Here is a 20,483-nt window from a genome sequence, read left to right as displayed (position 1 = left end):
CTAAGCAATTTTCTACTTAAAAAATGCTTGATCATTGGGTGATATTAGAAAAGGCAGAATACATATTAAATGGAAATGACCAGTCTACCAATTTGAAAAATAGATGTCCAAGGTAAGACTGAGAGATAAGCAGAGAGAGAAGACAAAAATAAGAAATAGAAATTGGATGTGCAGAACTGATATCAGAGTTTTCTACTTGTCACCTAGGCTCCCAAGAGAGTAATACAAGCCCCTTCTATCCCTAATGTTCTCCAACAAAGACCCAAACAGAAGACAAAGAGCTCACCAAATGGCACTCATCAAAATTATTACCAAAAAGGGAGGGGCTTCAGAGGGGAATGGTAACAGAGGGAAATTATTTAGAGAAGGTGGAAGGGATCTGAGTAAGAACAGATTGACTCTTTTATGTTGAGAAAAGTGGAAACAGTAAGAGAACAGGCAGAATGAGGGACAAGTTGTCAGGGGGAAGTAGAAGAGGGAGGTCTACCTATGCACAACACACCCAACTGCGCCTCTGTGCAGCCAAAGAAAAGTGTTTGATTGATCTTCCTCACTTGCTACTCAACAACAGTGCTGCCATCAACAGCCATCATTCCTATCGGCAGGAGGAGATGTATTTCCAAGGTACTACTGAACTCCACTAAACAATGCATACTGATGATTTTACCCTTCCTTCAAGCACCCTTATGACTAATATCCTCTCATTACTCCATTGTTACACATGAGGAAACCAAATTTCAGAAAGTTAGGGTCATATGTACAACTTTTTGTTGAATGTTCAGGGTTGATAAGTTTCTGCACTCACACAAACACACTTGTGAATTAAAATTACTTCCATCCTGCCTCATTTAAGTTGACAGAATTCTACATTCCCCCATCTGGTAAGGATATTAACATACATGCTCTTACAAGATGACACATTTGTTATCTGTTTCTTTAACCATAATATTGTAACTACCAGATTGCAAACTCCCATAATTCTATAACTACTACATTGCAAACCTCCATATCAACAATCCAGACAGCTACACTACTGTCAATTTTTATTTTTAATAACTTCACTATTACTGTCAACAATAAAATTTCTTTCTAATAATATTAGCAACAATACTACAGTACCCATCTAATTATGTGGTCAAATTATCTGCTCCTGAATGACTCAAAGAGATTCCTCATTTTCTGTAGAACTCTTGAAACTAAGAGAGTGATATCCCTGTGGGTTATAGCTCCTATTCAGTGGCATCATTCAACTATTACATAGAAATAAGTGAGGTTCTCTAAGTATATTCTGTCTCCTAATATTTGAAACATACACAAAACAATGCAATGTGTTCCATACATAAGTAAATACAACTTCCCCAATAACAAAAAAGCTATAGACATATAAATAAGATTTACTAGAATTTGAAGAATAGACTAAGTGCTTAGAACAGTGTTACTTGCCGGATTTGTCAGCATTTGAGGTACTGGAGAAAATAAGATATAGTAACAATTTCAAACATCTGTTGAAATGGTTGATGACTCTAACTTACAAATGAGGTTGCTTGGGAACATTGAATCCTGACTGCAAACAGCACATAAAGTGGGTAAGACAGTCCATGAACCTCTTGTACAGGACTCTAGTGGTCCTCTGATAATTGAGATTGACTCACAAGATTAACAGACTTGTTTTTCCTACCTTAATGGTAGCCATATCCATCTCTTCATCCTGGGATTATGCATTAACCATCTAATCAAGAAGAAGAGAACGACCATATTAGTCTGCAGCCAATGCTAAAAATTCAGATTCTGCATTGCACTGTATTTCCAAAAAGGATTCTCCAGAATCCAGTTAATTGAGCTCAGTCCACTTTCACAGTAACGACACTGTAATAATTCAACCCCTTTCACAGTGTTTAATTCACACTTAAATTACATGTGAGCCTGGTGATGGACCAAATTATGTGGGTTATTAAAACATACAGTTTTGGATGCATCCAATTCAAATGTAACTTAATTAAATCATATTCAGTACCAATATAAAAGTTTTTCAATTTATTTTCTCCTTTTTATGTGCTACCAGTTCCTCTTCTCTGCCATGCATAATATTTTTCCTACTTACTTTAATATATGTAAAATATTTATATAATATTACATATATCATACCAAATTGTTTAACTTCTTATGAAAAGCTTTGGTAATTTAAATTTTTAAAACAAATTTAAATCTATTCAAGCATATTATAAAGCAATACTGACTGATACTGGCTAACATCTTTATTTTTTAATTCAAAAGATTTTGGTTTTGGAGCCCAAATTTCAAAGGTCTTCAGATAAAAACAATTATTACTTCTCTCAAAGTAAAAGTATAAAATAATGTAATGCAAGTTAAATATATCATGTAAAATTAAAATAATCCATGATTAAAAATGAATCAAAAATAAAAATCCAAAAACTTTACTTAAAAATTCAAACATAGGCCAGCGCCATGGCTCACTTGGCTAATCCTCCGCCTGCGGTGCCAGCACCCTGCGTTCTAGTCTGGGTTGGGGCACCGGGTACTAGTCCCGGTTGCTCCTCTTCTGGTCCAGCTCTCTGCTGTGGCCCAGGAGGGCAGTGGAGGATGGCCCAAATCCTTGGGCCCCTGCACCCACATGGGAGACCTGGAGGAAGTACCTGGCTCCTGGCGCAGCCCCTGCCTTAGCGGCCATCGGGGGGTAAACTAACGGAAGGAAGACCTTTCTCTCTGTCTCTCTCTCACTGTCTATAACTCTGTCTCTCTCTCACACTGTCTAAGTGACTGGCAAAAAAAAAAAAAAAATAACCAAACATAACAATTTCTATTGAATTATTTTGTCAGGATTCCAAAACAGTCAGGAAAGCAACAGCACCTCTGTATTAACAGAGACACTTTAAGTATAATTACAAACACTAATTACTAGATTAAATGCTTTATTATCAGGTCAAGTGGTGGTATAATAAAGAATATTTTAAATAAAGGCATGAATTAAGTATTCAGAAAATTACAGCTATAGAAAAGTTTAGCTTCTTTTGTTCTAGTGGAGAAGCCAGAATATTTTCTTGGATTAAAATATACCATTCTTGATCCTTACTTGTACACTCCATTGAAAATATTTATAACTATGCAACTACTTTATTTTTAAAAATGTATTGTACACATGTACATAAGTACATTTTATTGTTTCAGTACATGTTTTTCTTCATTGCATATGACAAAGAAATCTCCAAACTAAAATTTGAACATCCTATGTTTATAAAATACATTTAAAATTTTTCATTTCTATTAAAACATTTAACATAAAGGTTCTCAAATTTGAGATTATAAATCCTATAAAGAAAAAAAATCATCATCCTTTCCTCCTTTGCCCAGAAATCAGGGATCCATGCAGTCAAAATTGACCCTTCAAAATTGATATTTCAATATTGGGACAATTCATGTTACTTATCTCCTAATGAACAGGTGAGGATTCTTTATTATAACACTATTTCAGGGACAAGCATTTGGCACAGCCATTAAGATGCCACTTGAGGTGCCTGCATTCCATATGTGAGTGCCGGGGTTCAAGTCCCAGCTACACTCCTGATTTCCAGGTTCTTGGCCTCGGTCTAGCCCAGTCCCTGCTATTGCCGGGATATGGGGAATAAATCAGCAGATCAGAGATAATCTCTCTCTCTCTCTCTCTCTCTAGCTTTCAGATAAATTTTTTTTAATTTTTTTCTTTCTTTTTTTTAAACTTTTATTTAATGAATATAAATTTCCAAAGTACAGAATATGGATTACAATGGCTTCCCCCCCATAACGTCCCTCCCACCCGCAACCCTCCCCTTATACACTCCCTCTCCCCTTCCATTCACATCAAGATTCATTTTCGATTCTCTTTATATACAGAAGATCAGTTTAGCATACATTAAGTAAAGATTTCAACAGTTTGCTCCCACACAGAAACATAAAGTGAAAAATACTGTTTGAGTACTAGTTATAGCATTAAATCTCAATGTACAGCACACTAAATAATTTTTTAAATTATTTCAATAACATTGAAAAACTAACCTTGTTGTTTTGAAATTCACTCACTGGAATCAATCTTGGGATAAATACTGCGAGACAGTATCAGAGACTCTGAGCCCTTTGAACACAATTTGTTTCCTTTAATGATCATGAACTTGACCAAATCACAGAGGCAAATTATAAAGCTCCAAGATCTTTGCCATACTCTTGTTAGATGGTACTTGTTTAAAAAAAAAAAAAGTCACAGTTTGAAGGCATGGCATATTCAGGTACTATGGTTTGGGTATCAGTTTGGATGTTCAATATACTTGAGAAGTTCATGTGTTCAGAGCTTGAGTTCCAGGGTAGCACTGGGAGGTGGTGAAACCTTTAGGAGCTTCTAGGGGGAGGTCTTTAGATCATCGGAAGGCAGCTCCCCTTAGAGGGCTGTTATAGAAGCCTGAGTTTGGGCCCAGTCTGTGCCTCTTTCTGCTTCCTAGTTCGCCATGTGATCTTTCCTTCACTTGCACTCTGCCATTGTTTGTGGGGCCTCCACCAAGGTTTGCATCATGCTGCTTGGACTCTGAATCTCCAGAACTGTGAGCTAAATGAAGCTTTCCTGTTTATAAGTCAGCTGTCTCAGGCATTTCATTATAGTAACAATTTATGGCAAAACTGAATAGACATTTAGTAATTCTATTTTCTTTTTCTCAGAAAGCAAGGAAGAATAAACTCCTGGTGTTGCCTATCTTTGTGTTAGTGCTGAGGTTACAGGCCGTGATATTTAGAGGGGTGCAATATGCCACTTTCATGCCTGTGTCACATCCTCCAAGGTGCAATCCTCCATATAGGCAACTGCAGAGACCACATAACAAAGATAAGAGCATCACAAGAAGGTAGTTTGAGAAAGAAACAAACCTTTATTTACTAAGGCCAACAGATTCCAGCACAAATTAGCCCATCATGACTAACAGAGAAAGCAGTACTGGCAATTACACCCACCCCCTCCTGTCCGCTCCTCATCTGCAGCCTGTTGTTCAGTCATCACAGGAAACTCCCCCACGCAGCCCCAGAGGTCTCCTGTGTGCCCTCACCTGCAGGGAAGCACGGAGGAGGCATGCGACTTTGGCCCACCGTTCTGCCTTTATGAGCCTGTTTTTTCTCATCTGCAGAATGGGAGTAGGGGACATGTGAAGCCCAAGGGTGACAGGAAGAGAGCAGGACAGAACACTGTCTCATCCAGGCCCCTCATCTGCTGCTTGGGCCTGCCAGCCACATTACACTGGTCTCTAAGCCCCCAAAAAAGCAGACATTGTAAGCTGTGGCATGGTGTCAAGCAACAAAGAAATAAATATAACAAGATAGAAATATGATGAATGAAATTGTTCAGCGGGGAAACAGTTTGTTAAACTGTTATCCACAATAACTTGATACACATACTACAACCTACTAAGTCAGAAGCTCTGGGGAAGTACGAATAAAACTATAGTGTAAACTGTAATTTGGGCTGCATTTGACAAAGCATCACATGAAAGAACTGGCTAGTTTGGAACAATCTAAAATAAAAGTTATCTCAGTTATCATGTTTAATTAAAACAGCAATGTATTTCCAAATTTTCACAAGGCCTTTATATCTTCAACATTGAGCAGAACGACACTATCTTAAATCCAACAGTCAAAGGTCACCAGCTCCTCTGTTTGTATGCCATGCCTAATCATATTAAGTGGTGGTGGGTAGATGAGGCTTAGCAGCAGGAACAAAAAAAAAATGATTCCACCATCTTCCCAGGGCTTCAGAAAGTCCTTGCCAAGTGATTGGGTTGGGTTAGGGACTATTTATGCTCCAGTTAATAGTGCAGTTTATTGTTTGAGATAGCATATTGCCTCCCCTAAATTTCAAAGGAATACTTTGGAAAGGTTAGTAAATTTTTATATCTAGAAGGAAGCATAAAAAGACCACTATCTTACAGCTTTCCTTATGAAGCAGACAGAATGTAAATCCAAACCCAATATTCAAATTCCCTGTACAGATCAATGACAGACCTCAGGTGGAGGGACTTGGAGAGCGTGATCTGGTACTAATTTCAGTGAGCTGAACTTAATTTTCTACTTTGGGAGGCAAGGACGATAGTCATTGTTTAACATCATTCCACTTAAGCCTCAAAAATTGCTATAAAAGAAACCTTATGGAGGATTTATGTGCTTCACATTATGCCAAGATTCTACAAAGAGTGAGCCTGCACTGGGTGACCAACACAGCTTCCTTCTCGTCCCAGGACTAACTTTGGTCACCATCTGGGCCACATGAAAAATATTGAGAATCTGGTCAGAGGCAGAGGCAAACCAACCATACATGCTCCCTCTGCCAACACTGGAGTCCTGGAAGGTGACAGAAATGACCACAGGCCAGTCCTCCAGAAACTACCAAGCAAGAGAAAAAACTTAGTGAGTTAACAGCACAGGGGAAGTAGGAATTCAGATATATTTCTGAAACAGATTCTTCCGGGGATCAGATATTTGATCTTGGGGCACATCCTCCGTTTGGGACTTCAGTCTCCTTGTCTATAAAGTGAGCTAGTTGGGTTTAAATACAGACTGTCAACCCAAACACCTACAAGCGTTGAGATGGTGGTCTGAGAGACCCAGGCAAACCAGGAACTGTGGCTAAGGGAAGAAGGCTTGCCCTTCCACAGGACAGGTGCTATCAAACTCCAGCTACTTAATGGTATTTGGTGAGACAGGGCAGAACTGTCAGTCAAATTTCCAACGTTTTCAAGAATTTTTTTTCCATACTATTTGTTGAACTCTTTACTTGGTATAGAGTTAATCTTATGTGTATCAAGTTAATTAAAATAGATCTTAGTAAAAAATAAGAATGGGAATAGGAGAGGGAGGAGGATGAGGGTGGAAGGGCAGGTAGGGCAAGAAGAATCACTGTGTTCCTAAAGTTGTATTTATGAAATGCATTTAGTTTACATACCTTAAATAAAAGGTTCCTGGGTAAAAAATAAAGAAAGAGAAAAAGATGCTAGAAATTAAGGATTTCACATATAAAATCTTCCCATTTCTAAATATTCACAACTGGAACTCTCTTGCCCAAATAAAAAGCAGCTGCTTTTTGTGGCCTGGAGACCACATTTGTCTTCCAGGTAGTCAGAGAGCTATTTCTGAACCACATGACTTCTAAGGTTCCTTCCATCTTTTAAGGTAAATTTAAGCTAAATGCATGATAAATGACATTCTGCTTCTCCCATCTATAATCTTTTTTTTTTTTCATTTTCATAATATTTGGGAATGACCTTGCATACACTCTCCTGTGGCCCTGAAGAGCTGGCGCAAACAGTGCTTCTGCTGTTATTCATCATCTCTGGACCACAAACTCAAGAGGCAACTGCCTTGCCTTCATTCTTTCCCAATTCATAGCAACTCAGACTGTTAATAACACCACCCCCCGAAAGCCAATTTCTTCTGGTTTTTCATATGTTTCTAATCCCCCTGTCCCAGATTTTTTTGTTTTGCTGCCTCCTTTTTCCTTCCATTTCCTAAATGTGGGTGTTCCCCCAAGACTCTGTCCTCTGTAGTTCTCTTTAAGTTTTTATCCTGCGATCTTATCTACCACTGCATTTTCCAACATCATTAGTTCATTTATAAACAGAGGGCATCACTGGCAAGACAGAGTAGGCATGCCAACCGGTTCTCTTCTTCTTATAAAGCCATTAATGCATTCATGGAGCCAACTCCCATAATCTCATCTAATCCCAATTACCTCCCGAAAGTCCCACCTGGAAACACCACTAACATAAGACTTAGGGAATGAAGTCGCAATATGAATCTTGGGAGGGACAAACACCTAAACCACAGCATGTGTCTTGCCCATTCTAGGTCTTTTGTATTTCCACATAAATTTTATGTCAGCTTATCAAATATCCATTCCCCACAACTCTGCCAAAAAATAGCAACAGAGTTGGGATTTTGATTGGTATTGCATCTTTGGATTTTAGATCAATCTCTTATTCTTGTGCTCTCGTGTCTATTTGGAGTTAGTTTTGTCCTTTTCCCAGTTTCAGAAGATAGATTTTGGAATGCTGATATAAAAGTCCTTGTTTTTAAAATAACAATGTAATGCTCAAAATTTCCTCTTATTCACCAATTAGGTTCACCTTACATTTTTCATATTTTATGTTAGATTCATTCTACCCAAATACTTTCTAGTCTCCCTGGTGAATTCCTCCTTGACTTCTGAGTACATTGCAGGGCAGACAGTGTGCCAAAGTTTGCTGCTATTGGGGATGCTGGCATCCTGTGTCAGAGTGCCTAGTTCACATCTCAGCTACATCTCCTCTGATCCCGCTTCCTGTTAATGTACCTGGGAGGAAGCAGATGATGGCTCAAGTGCTTGGACCTCTGCCACTCACATTGGAAACACAAATGGAGAGTCCCGGGCTCCTGGCTGTGGCCTGGTCTAACCCTGGCTGTTGTGGGCATTTGGGACGTGAACTAGAGATGAAAGATACCTCTATCTTTCTCCTTCTTTCCCCCACTTTCTCTGTCACACTGTCTTTCAAATAAATGAACCTTTTTTTAAAAAAAAAAGGTTCATCATCATTTAAAAAAATCATCTATTATTTTTCACTTTATGTTTCTGTGTGGGAGCAAACTGTTGAAATCCTTACTTAATGTATACTAAGCTGATCTTCTGTATATTAAGATAATCGAAAATGAATCTTGATGTGAATGGAAGGGGAGAGGGAGTGGGAAAGGGGAGGGTTGTGGATGGGAGGGACGGTATGGGGGGGAAGCCATTGTAATCCATAAATCGTACTTTGGAAATTTATATTCATTAAATAAAAGTTAAAAAAAAGTATGTTGTTAAATCATGTATTTTTTAAAATTTTTGAGCCATATTTCTATAATTATTTCCTAATTTAATCCCTGAAAATTAGAGAGCATGTCTTATGAAATTTCAATCCTTTGTAAAACTTTTGAAAAAAGAAAATAATTCGAAAAATTTCAAAGAAATTGTAAAATTTCAGTTCTTTAAAACTTGTAGGAATTTGTTTCATGGCCCAGAATTCTTTGTTCTTTGATTAACATGAAATGTCAATTAGATCAAATTGGCTGGCAGGACTGTTGCATCTTCCGTGTTTTTAATTATTTTCTCCCTACTTGTTACACAGTTACTAAGAGTTTTAACATCTGCAAGAATAATTGTGGATTTTCTATTTCAATCAGTTTTTGCTTCATGTATTTGGAGTTCTACTGAACAGTATAAGTCCACATTTAAAATAACTAAATATTCTTCATGAAGTGACACCTTTATCAATACATAATGTCCCTCCTGATTTATGCTATTTCTTGGATGAAGTTTACTTTGCCTAATTTTAATGTGATCACTTTCTTTTGTTTAGTGATTATATTGTATATCTTTATTTTTAACAGATTTCTGTCTTTATATTAGTTTCTTATAGATAGCATATAATCAGGTCTTACATTAATATCTAAATTAGTAATCTATGGCCTTTAATCAAAATATTCATATAATCTTAAGGTAATTATTGATATGGTGGGATTAAACAAGAGTGTCAATTTGTTAAATCAACAACAGGAGTCACTGTGCACTTACTCCTCATGTAGGATCTTTGTCCTTAGTGTGCTGTACATTGAGATCTAATGCTATAACTAGTACTCAAACAGTATTTTTCACTTTATGTTTCTGTGTGGGAGCAAACTGTTGAAATCTTTACTTAATGTATGCTAAACTGATCTTCTGTATATAAAGAGAATCGAAAATGAATCTTGATGTGAATGGAAGGGGAGAGGGAGTGGGAGAGGGGAGGGTTGCGGGTTGGAGGGACGTTATGGGGGGGAAGCCATTGTAATCAATATTCTGTACTTTGGAAATTTATATTCATTAAATAAAAGTTAAAAAAAGGAATTTAAATCTTTCTTTTTTTTTTTTTTAACTTTTATTTAATGAATATACGTTTCCAAAGTACGAATAATGGATTACTATGGCTTCCCCCCCATACCGTCCCTCCCACCCACAACCCTCCCCTTTCCCTCTCCCTCTCCCCTTCCATTCACATCAAGATTCATTTTCGATTATCTTAATATACAGAAGATCAGCTTAGTATACATTAAGTAAGGATTTCAACAGTTTGCTCCCACACAGAAACATAAAGTGAAAAATAATAGATGATTTTTTTTAATGATGATGAAATCAGATCAGACCTATTGTCATGTTTAATCCCAGTGAGAGTCAAGTTGGGAGTTGATAGTTTCTTTTCTTTTCTTTTTTTTTTTTTTACAGAGGATCAGTTTAGTATGCATTAAGTAAAGATTTCAACAGTTTGCACCCCCATAGAAACACAAAGTGCAATATATTATTTGAGTACTCGTTATAGCATTAAATCTCAATGCACAGCACATTAAGGACAGAGATCCTACATGAGGAGTAAGTGCACAGTGACTCCTGTTGTTGACTTTACCAATTGACACTCCTGTCTATGGCATCAGTAATCTCCCTATGCTCCAGTCATGAGTTTCCAAGGCTATGGAAGCCCCTTGAGTTCTCCGACTCTTATCTTGTTTAGACAAGGTCATAGTCAAAGTGGAGGTTCTCTCCTCCCTTCAGAGAAAGGTACCTCCTTCTTTGAAGACCTGTTCTTTCCACTGAGATCTCACTCACAGAGATCTTTTGCCAGAGTGTCTTGGCTTTCCATGCCTGAAATACTCTCATGGGCTTTTCAGCCAGATCCGAGTGCCTTTAGGGCTGATTCTGAGGCCAGAGTGCTATTTAGGGCATCTGCCATTCTATGAGTCTGCTGAGTATCTCACTTCCCATGTTGGATCACTCTCCCCTTTATTTATTCTATCGGTTAGTGTTAGCAGGTACTAGACTTGTTTATGTGCTCCCTTTGACTCTTAGTCCTTTCATTATGATCAATTGTGAACTGAAATTGATCACTTGGAATAGTGAGATGGCATTGGTACATGCCACCTTGATGGGATTAAATTGGAGTCCCCTGGTATGTTTCTAAATCTTTCTAATTGTTTCATATTTCCCAAATGTTCTTTTCCTAATCATTGTATTAATTATATAGTTTTATTTCACTTTTAATTTTTTAGTTATATTTGAATTTTTCTCTGCAGTTATTATCTATATCTTCTTAAGAATTTTTGTGGTTGCTCTGAAGTTGACACTGTAGAATTTTAATTGTTCATAGTCTGCATTAAAATAATACTGTGCTTTACTTTCAAAGAACTTAATATATGTATATTCCCCATTTTCCTTCCTATAATTTGTACTTTATTGTCCCATATTTTCATCTTTGTATGTACTATAAATATACACTATAAATGCTACAACACATTTATACTATTTTTATTTTACCATTTTAAAAAATTATTCGACAGGCAGAGAGAAGGGGGAAAAGAGAAAGAGCACTCTCATCTACTGGTTCACTTCCCAGATGCCTACAATGTGAGGGACTGGGCAAGGCTGACACTGGGAACTCAGTCCAGACCTCCAACAGGCTCCCAATTACTTGAGCCATCATCACTGTTTCCCAGGATCCACACTAGCAGCAAACTGCATCAAGCCTGGAGCTGCAGATGGAACCCAAGGACTGATATATGGGACACAGGCTTCCTAACTGGTGTGTTACCAATAGACTAAACACCTATCCCTGCTTTATTAAACTGTCAATTATAGTTTAGAGTGATTAAAATAACCACATAAAGAACTTTGTTTAATATTTTTCATAGGACAACTCAACTGCCAATGGATTCTTTTTCTGAAATTTTGTATGGAACTTCTGTATAAAACAAGATTTCACTTAACCTTTATTTTCTTGAAAGCTACTTTCATTGGGCACCAAATTCTACGCTGATGATACCACTCTATTCTCTTCTGGCTTTCATAGGTCCTAGGGACACCTTTTATTTCATTTATTCCTAGGGACATTCTTTTATTTATTTGCAGTTGTAAAGTGACTTTTTTATCTAACTATGTTTAGGAGTATCTTTTTATCTTTGATTACTATGATGTTTCAATATTTTTTAAAATTTTTTTAGTTCAAGGTAGGTATTCTGCATGCAATTCTCTGAGCTTGGATTTGTGTTTTGATGTCTTCCATTATATTTGTAGAGTTCTCAGTGTTTATCCCTTCAAAATTCTTTGTCTCATTTCTATTTCTCTTCTGGGACCCCAATTACACAGCCACATATACTAGATCTCTTAATCTTGTCTCACAATTCTTAGAAGCTGTCTTTTGTTGTATTTAAGCACTCTTTTGTACTTCAATTCTCATCATTTCCTTTAACTTCAAGAATTTTTTTCTTAGTTCTATCCAGTCTATTGATGAATCTATCAAAGAAAGCTTTTATCTCTAATATCCATTTTTTTTTTCAAAATCTAATTATACTTGATCCTCTTATCATTTTATATTCCTTCTTAAGTTTTCCATCTGTACATGCATGTTATCTACTCTTCCCATTACATTTTTATGTAAGTGTTATGATTACTCAATATCCTTGTCTTATTGCTTGAATAACTTGATAATTTCTGCATTTGGGCTTTTGATTCCCACATCTCATCATGCTGTATTGTGTTTTCTTGCTTTTTGGATTATCCTTTGATTTTTTAAAATGAATTTCAGAGGCCAACGCTGTGGTGCAGTGGGTTAAAGCCCTGGACTGAAGCACCAGCATCCCATATGGATGCTGGTTCTAGTCCCAGCTGCTCCTCTTCTGATCCAGCTCTCTGCTATGGCCTGGGAAAGCAGTAGAAGATGGCCCAAGTCCTTGGGCTCCTGCTCCCACATGGGAGACCCAGAAGAAGCTCCTGGTTCCTGGCTTTGGATTGGCACAGCTTCAGCCATTGCGCCCTCTGGGGAGTGAACCAGTGGATGGAAGACCTTTCCCTCTGTCTCCACCTCTCTCTGTTAACTATGTCATTCAAATAAATAAAAGCAAATCTTTAGAAAAAAAGAATGCTAGTCATATGTAGGGAAGGAGAGGCTGAGGTAGTTAGCATCCTAGCCTCTCTTCTGTCAAGCCTTTTGAGTGAGAAGTTGAGTTCATCGAGTCAAGTGAACCATATCTGGACTCATTTTGGTGCACAACAGGCTTCAAATTCCTCCGGTAGTGGGCTGCTATTGCCTTATGCCCAATTTGACAGGTGTCAGGTGATTTTTCTCAGTGTTCGTGCACAGCTTTCAGTCACTGCTACACATCTAAACCACAGAGGATACCTCCTCCCATAATTTACCCACACTCTCAGTTTCAGATTGCCACTGCTTGATGCTCAGTGCTAGGTTTGGAGAGGAGGGAGTCTTTCTTCTCCTGGTTAAGTTTTAATCTCGTGGAAGCCAGGTATTCCTGGGAATTGAGGTAGAGTTTTTCAGCATTTCTGCTTTTCTTTCATGACATTCAAACTCTGCATTGCTGTCGCTCCCCGTCTTCGTGGAGGAATGACACAGGACCCTGCGCTGTTCTTTCGTCTGCTCGGCCCTCCCCAGGTTTGCTGCTGGTTCTTCCCGGGTTGGCTACCGACCCTTCCACCTCCGTGGAAGGGCGGGTTCCCCCTGCCACATTCCCCACTTCTGCGGGGGAGTGGCACACCGCCGGCCGGCTCTCTCGGGGGCTGCACAGGTGTTCCTTCAGATAGATGTTCCTGGTGCATGTTGTCTCTCCTCCTTTATAGTCCTCTTCTACCAATCCCAACTCTGCTACCCACACGCCGAGTACGCTGCTCTCCTCCAATCAGGAGCAGGTCCTGCTGTTTATTGGTTGAACTGGAGGCAGCTGTGTAGAAGCTGCTTCTCCCTTCTCAGCGCCATATTGTGGGAGAGCAGATGCATAGAATAAGTCTTAATTCCAGTAACTTAGTCTAGTCCGAGTTGCTCCCAGTTGCTCCCCACAATTGCGTCTGTGAATTTACTTAGGCAGATGTCTCCCATTCTTTTTCAGTGGTAGCAAACCAGCACTGCGTGTCATTATAGTGCCCAGGATTCAGACTGCCTTGCCTGTTCTTCACAAGAAAAGGGGGTTTTTCTTCTGCTTTTCTCCCAACCACAATGGTTCTTTGTGCCCTGTGAGTGCTAGTGTTCATTTCTCTTTCCTCAATGGCTTAAGGGTTTTTACTCAAAGGAGAGAAGACACCAGGAAAAGGGTTTTTCCCACATGCCAGATAACCTCTTGCTCAACTGACCCTGGGGAAAGTGATGTCTGTAGTCCCCTGTCTTGCCCAAAAGAGCTCCCAGTTAAGGCTAGCAGAAAAGATCTGTGGGAATGACAATGTGGCATAGTAGGTTAAGCCTCTGCCTGTGGAGCTGCCATCCCATATGGACAGTAGACCAAGACCCAGCAGCTCCACTTCTGATCCAGTTCCCTGCTAGTGGCCTGGGAGAGCAGTAAAAGATGGCCCAGGTGCTTGGGCCCCTGCACCCACATGGGAGACCCAGAAGAAGCTACTGGCCCCTGGCTTTGAATGGGCCTACCTCCAGCCATTGCAGCCATTTATGGGAGTGAACCAGTAGATGGAAGACTGACCTCTCTGTCTCTCCCTCTCTGTGACTCTGGCTCTAAAATAAATAAATAGATCTTTAAACAAAGAAAACCTCTTGCCAGTGAGCATCCTATAGTCTGAATGTTTGTGTCTTCCCCTGAAATTCATATGTTGAAACCCTAGCCCCCAATGTGATGGTGTTAGTAGTCGTGGCCTTTGGAAGGTGATCAAGTCGTGAGAACACAGTGCCCATGGATGGGGTTAGTGCCTGAGAGAGCTCACTCTCCCCTCTGCTCTGTGAAGATGCAGCAAGGAGGCATCATCTATGAGCAACAGATGAACCTCACTGGAATCCTCATCTACTGGCACCCTGACCTTGGTGCCTCCAGAAATGTGAGCAATGAATTTCTGTTGTATATAAATTACCCAGTTTATGACATTCTGATATAATAGCACACATTGACAAGGACCAAATGTGAACCCATTTATTTAAACTGGCATATTAGTCCACACTTGACCTAATCAACCAGCTAAGATTTTTGCTAATTTCTTTGTACTTACTTATGCAGTATTCATATTTTTTGCTAAGTAGTTGAAACAATTCATGTATCATGGATATGTCACTCTTTGGAACATCGGTTGTCCTGTGACCTCAACTCTGACAGGCTCACAAACGTTATGGTTTGTGAGTTTATTTATTTTCTCCTTGTTACATCTTAGGTGAAAGTAGATACTGCAAACATGTTTATTTTTTAATAAATTCTTTTTTTTTTTTTTTTTGACAGGCAGAGTGGATAGTGAGAGAGAGACAGAGAGAAAGGTCTTCCTTTGCCGTTGGTTCACCCTCCAATGGCCGCCGCTGCAGCCGGCGCACCGCGCTGATCCTGGCAGGAGCCAGGAGCCAGGTGCTTTTCCTGGTCTCCCATGGGGTGCAGGGCCCAAGCACCTGGGCCATCCTCCACTGCACTCCCTGGCCATAGCAGAGAGCTGGCCTGGAAGAGGGGCAACCGGGACAGAATCCGGCGCCCCAACCGGGACTAGAACCCGGTGTGCCGGTGCCGCAAGGTGGAGGATTAGCCTATTGAGCCACGGCGCCGGCTTATTTTTTAATAAATTCTTGACCTATGTTTACTACCTCAGGCCCTAAAGAACTGAAAGGACTATAGGTAGCTTTACAAGTAAATGAGTCTTCCAGGGCTCTGCATCATTAGATAGAAAAAGCAATTCTTGGCACAGTATTTAATCCTAGAACCTCAAAATCCTCGAGCTTATCTTCCAGGAGAGGCTCTTTAAACTGTGTTTCTTGGGCAAGCCTTTTGGGGCCTAGAATTAAGATGTCCACATCCCAGAAGGAAATGCCCAGGTTACAGTCCTGGCTCCAGTTTCCTATTAATATATATATATATATATATATATCAATTCCTATTTATATATGTGTATATATACATATATACATATACATATGTATATATATACAAATATATATATATATATATATATATATACACATCATGGAAGACAGCAGATAATGGTCAAGTAACTGGGTCCCTGCCACCCACATGGGAGACCTGGGATGAATTCCCCACTCCGGTCTTTGGCCTAACTCAACCAAGGGCTGTTGCAGGCATTTGGGGTGTGAACCAGTGGATCAAAGCTCAAGCATACTCTCGCTCCCTGTCTCTGTCTCTCCCTCTTCCCTTCTAAAATAATAATAAATAAGCTGCTTCTTAACAATCAGAAAATTTATCAAGGAAGAATACAAAATATATTTCCAGTGAAGTCTTTCAAAGTGCTCTGCAACTCCATGTGGAAATAGTATCATAATCCAATCCTCTAACATATAAGAAGTACAATAATAATCAGTAAAATGTGGTTTAACTTTGAACCCAAAACTTTCAGGACTATATTGGATAGCAATGGTCAGAGCGGACATCCTTGTCTGATTCTATATCTTAGTGAGGATCTTTTCCCATTCATTAATATACTGGTATTGGGGTTTGTCATAAATTGCCTTGTTTGTGTTGAGAAAAGGTTCCTTCTAGACCCAATTTGCTTCAGGTTTTTATCATGAAAGGATGTTGTATTTTATCAAATGCTCTCTCTACATCTATTGAGATATTCTTCAATTTGTAAATGTGATATCACATTTAATGATTTGGCATATGTTGGACTATCTCTGCATGCCAGGGATAAATCCCACATGGTCCAGGTGAATGGTTTTTCTGATATGATGTTGGATTTGATTAGCCAACATTTTGTTGAGGATTTCTGCATCTATGTTCATTCATCAGGGATATTGGTCTGTAATTCTTTTTCTGTTTCTTTGTATCTTTTTCTGGTTTTGGAAATAAGGTGATTCTGGCCTCTTAGAAGGAGTTAGGGATGATTTCCTCCTTTTTGACTGTTTTAAATAGTCTGAAAAGAACTGGAATTTGTTCATCTTTAAAAGTTTGGTAGAATTCAGCAGTGAAGCCAGTTACTCGGCTTGAGATATATATTTTCTAGCATGCTGTTGTGTTTAGATCAGGAGATGACAAAATACTTCACTATGATAGGAACAAAGAAAGATATAAGTGTTCAGGATAGGGTCAGTGTTGTGGCACATTCGGTTAAGCTGCTGCCTGCAGTGCCAGCATCCCTCCCATATGAGAACTAGTCAGAGTCCTAGCTGCTCCACTTCAGAATCAGCTCCCTGTAAATGGATTTGGGAAAACAGTGAAAGAAGGCCCAAGTACCTGGACCCCTGATACCCATGTAGGAAACCTGGATATAGTTCTAGGCTCCTGGCTTCAAACTTGCCCAGCCCTGGCCACTGCAGCCATTTGGGGAGTGAACCACTGATGAAAGATCTCTTTCTATCTCTGTCTCTCCCCCTCATAATTCTGCCTTTCAAATAAGTAAATAGATATTTTTTAAAAAGCGTTCATAATAAAGAATAAAATGGCAAATCTATCAATCCCAATGAATATGTTCAAATAACATTAAAGTTAGTGATCATCATGAATAAAAACTAGTTAAGCAACAGGAAATAAAAGTCAAAACAATGTACATGTATCAAAATAATAATGTTACTCCATTTAGTAACAAATGAAAACTTCATCTGAAAACAGGGCTGGTAACTTGTAAATGTGTTAACAGTAGAAATAATCCCCGGGTTCTAAGAAGTCATGAAGTAAATCCAGGATATTTAGAACACTAAACAAATCCAAAAATCCTTAGACTTTAAAGGCCACATAAATTTAAAGAGTGACAAGAATTTGGAAGCTTTTGAGAAAACTGGAATTTTAAAAGTCATCTAACTGAAGCTTGTTCTGCTAAGAAGCACCGCAAAGGAAGTCAGAGATTTATATTTTATGAGTCAAGTTAAATGAGCTCTTGCTGTCCTCCCAATATTCAACAAGTTAATTCCTGAGTAGCTGTAAGAAAGCCCAAACTATATGAAACAGGAAAGTATTTTCATCTTAAATTGCAAAACAAATATGTCCTGAAATGACTTTTAATTGCTCTTCATTGGCCATAATCAGAAAGATGAAAGCACAAAATTTTGCTTTGGAAGAGATTCCAAATACATTAAATCTTTTGATATTTTTGTCATGATCTCTAAGTCTTAAACAGCTGATATTAACATGGTAAACCTTTCAAATGAACTAAAGCAGATGTGTCTGTTCAATTCCCCTCCAATACAGTATCTATAATATAAGGTTCTCATGAGCAAAGAGCTTTAATAAAATATAGCAAAGAGAAGCCAAAAATGTAAGCTAGCACTAAAATTCCTTTCCAGTATAGAACTTTCATGCTGTCTCTGTACAAGAAGCATGAATCCAGGCATTTTTTAAGTCAGAGAAATGAGCACCTTCTGTGATTATAAGTCCTAAGAACACAGAAGACTGCCAGGAGTATTTGATCATACCATCCTTTTTGCAAACCTAGTGGATTCAAGTTGAAGCCAAAGACTGTGATGGCATGTTGGCAGCTTAATTGATATGAATGTAGTATTCAGTCATGTAAAAAATTATTGAGTGCCTAGTCTCCATGGGGCACCCTTCTAAATGTTTGGGATACATCAATGAATAAAATCAAGATGCCCATATTCAAAGGCCCTACACTCAATGACACAGAATGTGTCCTGAAAGACCATACTCAACAGCAAAAGGTGAAAGGGGTTCAATAATTATAATTGAGAACTTGTATTAGCTACATATTAGGTATGCAGACTCTTCCTCTTAGAGCTTTATCTGTTCAATTACTATCTCTGTTGCTCTTTTTGGAATGCTCAAACACAAAATATCATACACTATCTATGAATCATGTACTCTAATGAGCAAAAAATAAAAACAAGGATGAAAGAACTTTTTATTAAAAAAATAAAATAGAAAACCCCAATTTTGTCTTTGGCTCACTCATTCTTTAATTGTTCTCTGTTTTCATTGTAACAATGAAAAATAACTATGGCAACAGAAATGCAAATCAAGATATTTTGAGGCATCTGAAATATCTTGTACTATTAAGAGATAAAAATATTTTATGTGCATAAGAAAACTTCAATCATGAATAAAGGCATGTTGTTCTGCAATAACAGGATCATAAGATGTTATAACCATAAAAAAACAAAATTACATAAGAGAAACCTGAATAATTTGGCATGTCTGCCAAAACTCAACAAAAAATAATTTTGATTCAATTCAGAATGTTGCTATGGGTTCCTGAGTCTTTGCCACGTGGTCCTACCTATTGCTTTGTGAACAACTGGACTATCAGGCAGAGTAGGTGGCACACACAGTACTCAAGAGCAAGCTCTAGGTACATCTGCCTGAACAGATCTGAGCCTTCAACTTAAGAATAACCTGTGGGTCTAAAAAGTAGAGAGAAAGCAATAGAGGGAGTGGAAAAACAAACAACTTCTAATACCTCACTGCTGATACTAGGAAGCTAAGTTAATGCCATTTAAGTTCCTAGTATGAGTTTTACATTTTATGCATAAAGAGGTAATATCACCAACGAGATGAAGGAGTTGAAATTATGTCCTGTTAGAAGAGTCCACCCTACACCAGAGACCTTACAGATCTATCTTGCTAGTCTCGACTCAATTTTCTACACGTTAAAAATATGATCAGCTATTCTGGATTTGGGCTGTGTCCAAAAACTAAAAATAAACTGAGGACTTCCTTTCTCTGGAATATGGCTAAATCTTTTTAAAAAAGTTTGAAATGCAGAGGAGTTTTGAAAAATGAGCCTGGTATTCTTTATACAATGGAATACATATTCTGAAAACTATGGTTGTAGAGTCTGTGTTTACCAGATTTTAAGACAGCTGTCTGTCTTCTGAAACTCTGCCTACAATAACATCTGCTCAACTTTGCTTAAGTTTTAGTTCAGTGTCACTTAACTTTATTTTTTCTTTCTCTCAGCCAAACTTCATATACTTGGAAGATAGTCCAACAAATAGTTCAAGATAGGTGTTGTAGTTCATTTCTATTGAATTAAAATCTACTCACTCTTTCCTACCAGTTTAGTGTAACAGTAGTTTGCAACACTTAATAGATATAAAATCAACTAATCCAATTGATCAGTAAGTTAACATTGACTCAGCTCACATTAACATTGCCTGCCTCTCCCTTTCGAAGCATATTCAGAAAAATGAAAATTAGCTAGCATTACCATAATGTAAACATCTCGGTAATTTTTTTCCTATAAGATCCATGATACAGTTTTCTTTTGAATACTATAAGATTTCATGGTTGAAAGTAGCATTGGAATCCACCAATATATTTTCCACTTTAAAATAAAAAAATTTTGACCTGAGTTTTGTTAGATAGTTGCCTTGAAGTAACTGAATTATTGAAAACAGTCTTAACAGAGTCTTCCATGGGCTATGCATAGTTTTACAAGTTTGAATACATTTATTTATAAGTCAACATTTTAAAAGTTTGTGTGTCTGTAATGCATCTATCTCTAAATATTTATGAGTGTACTTCATCATTAAGTC

The sequence above is a fragment of the Oryctolagus cuniculus genome, chromosome 8 (assembly GCF_051225735.1).
Source record: "Oryctolagus cuniculus isolate XC-2025 breed Fujian yellow rabbit chromosome 8, ASM5122573v1, whole genome shotgun sequence".
Lineage (NCBI taxonomy): Eukaryota > Metazoa > Chordata > Mammalia > Lagomorpha > Leporidae > Oryctolagus > Oryctolagus cuniculus.
This window is presented reverse-complemented; position numbering follows the sequence as displayed.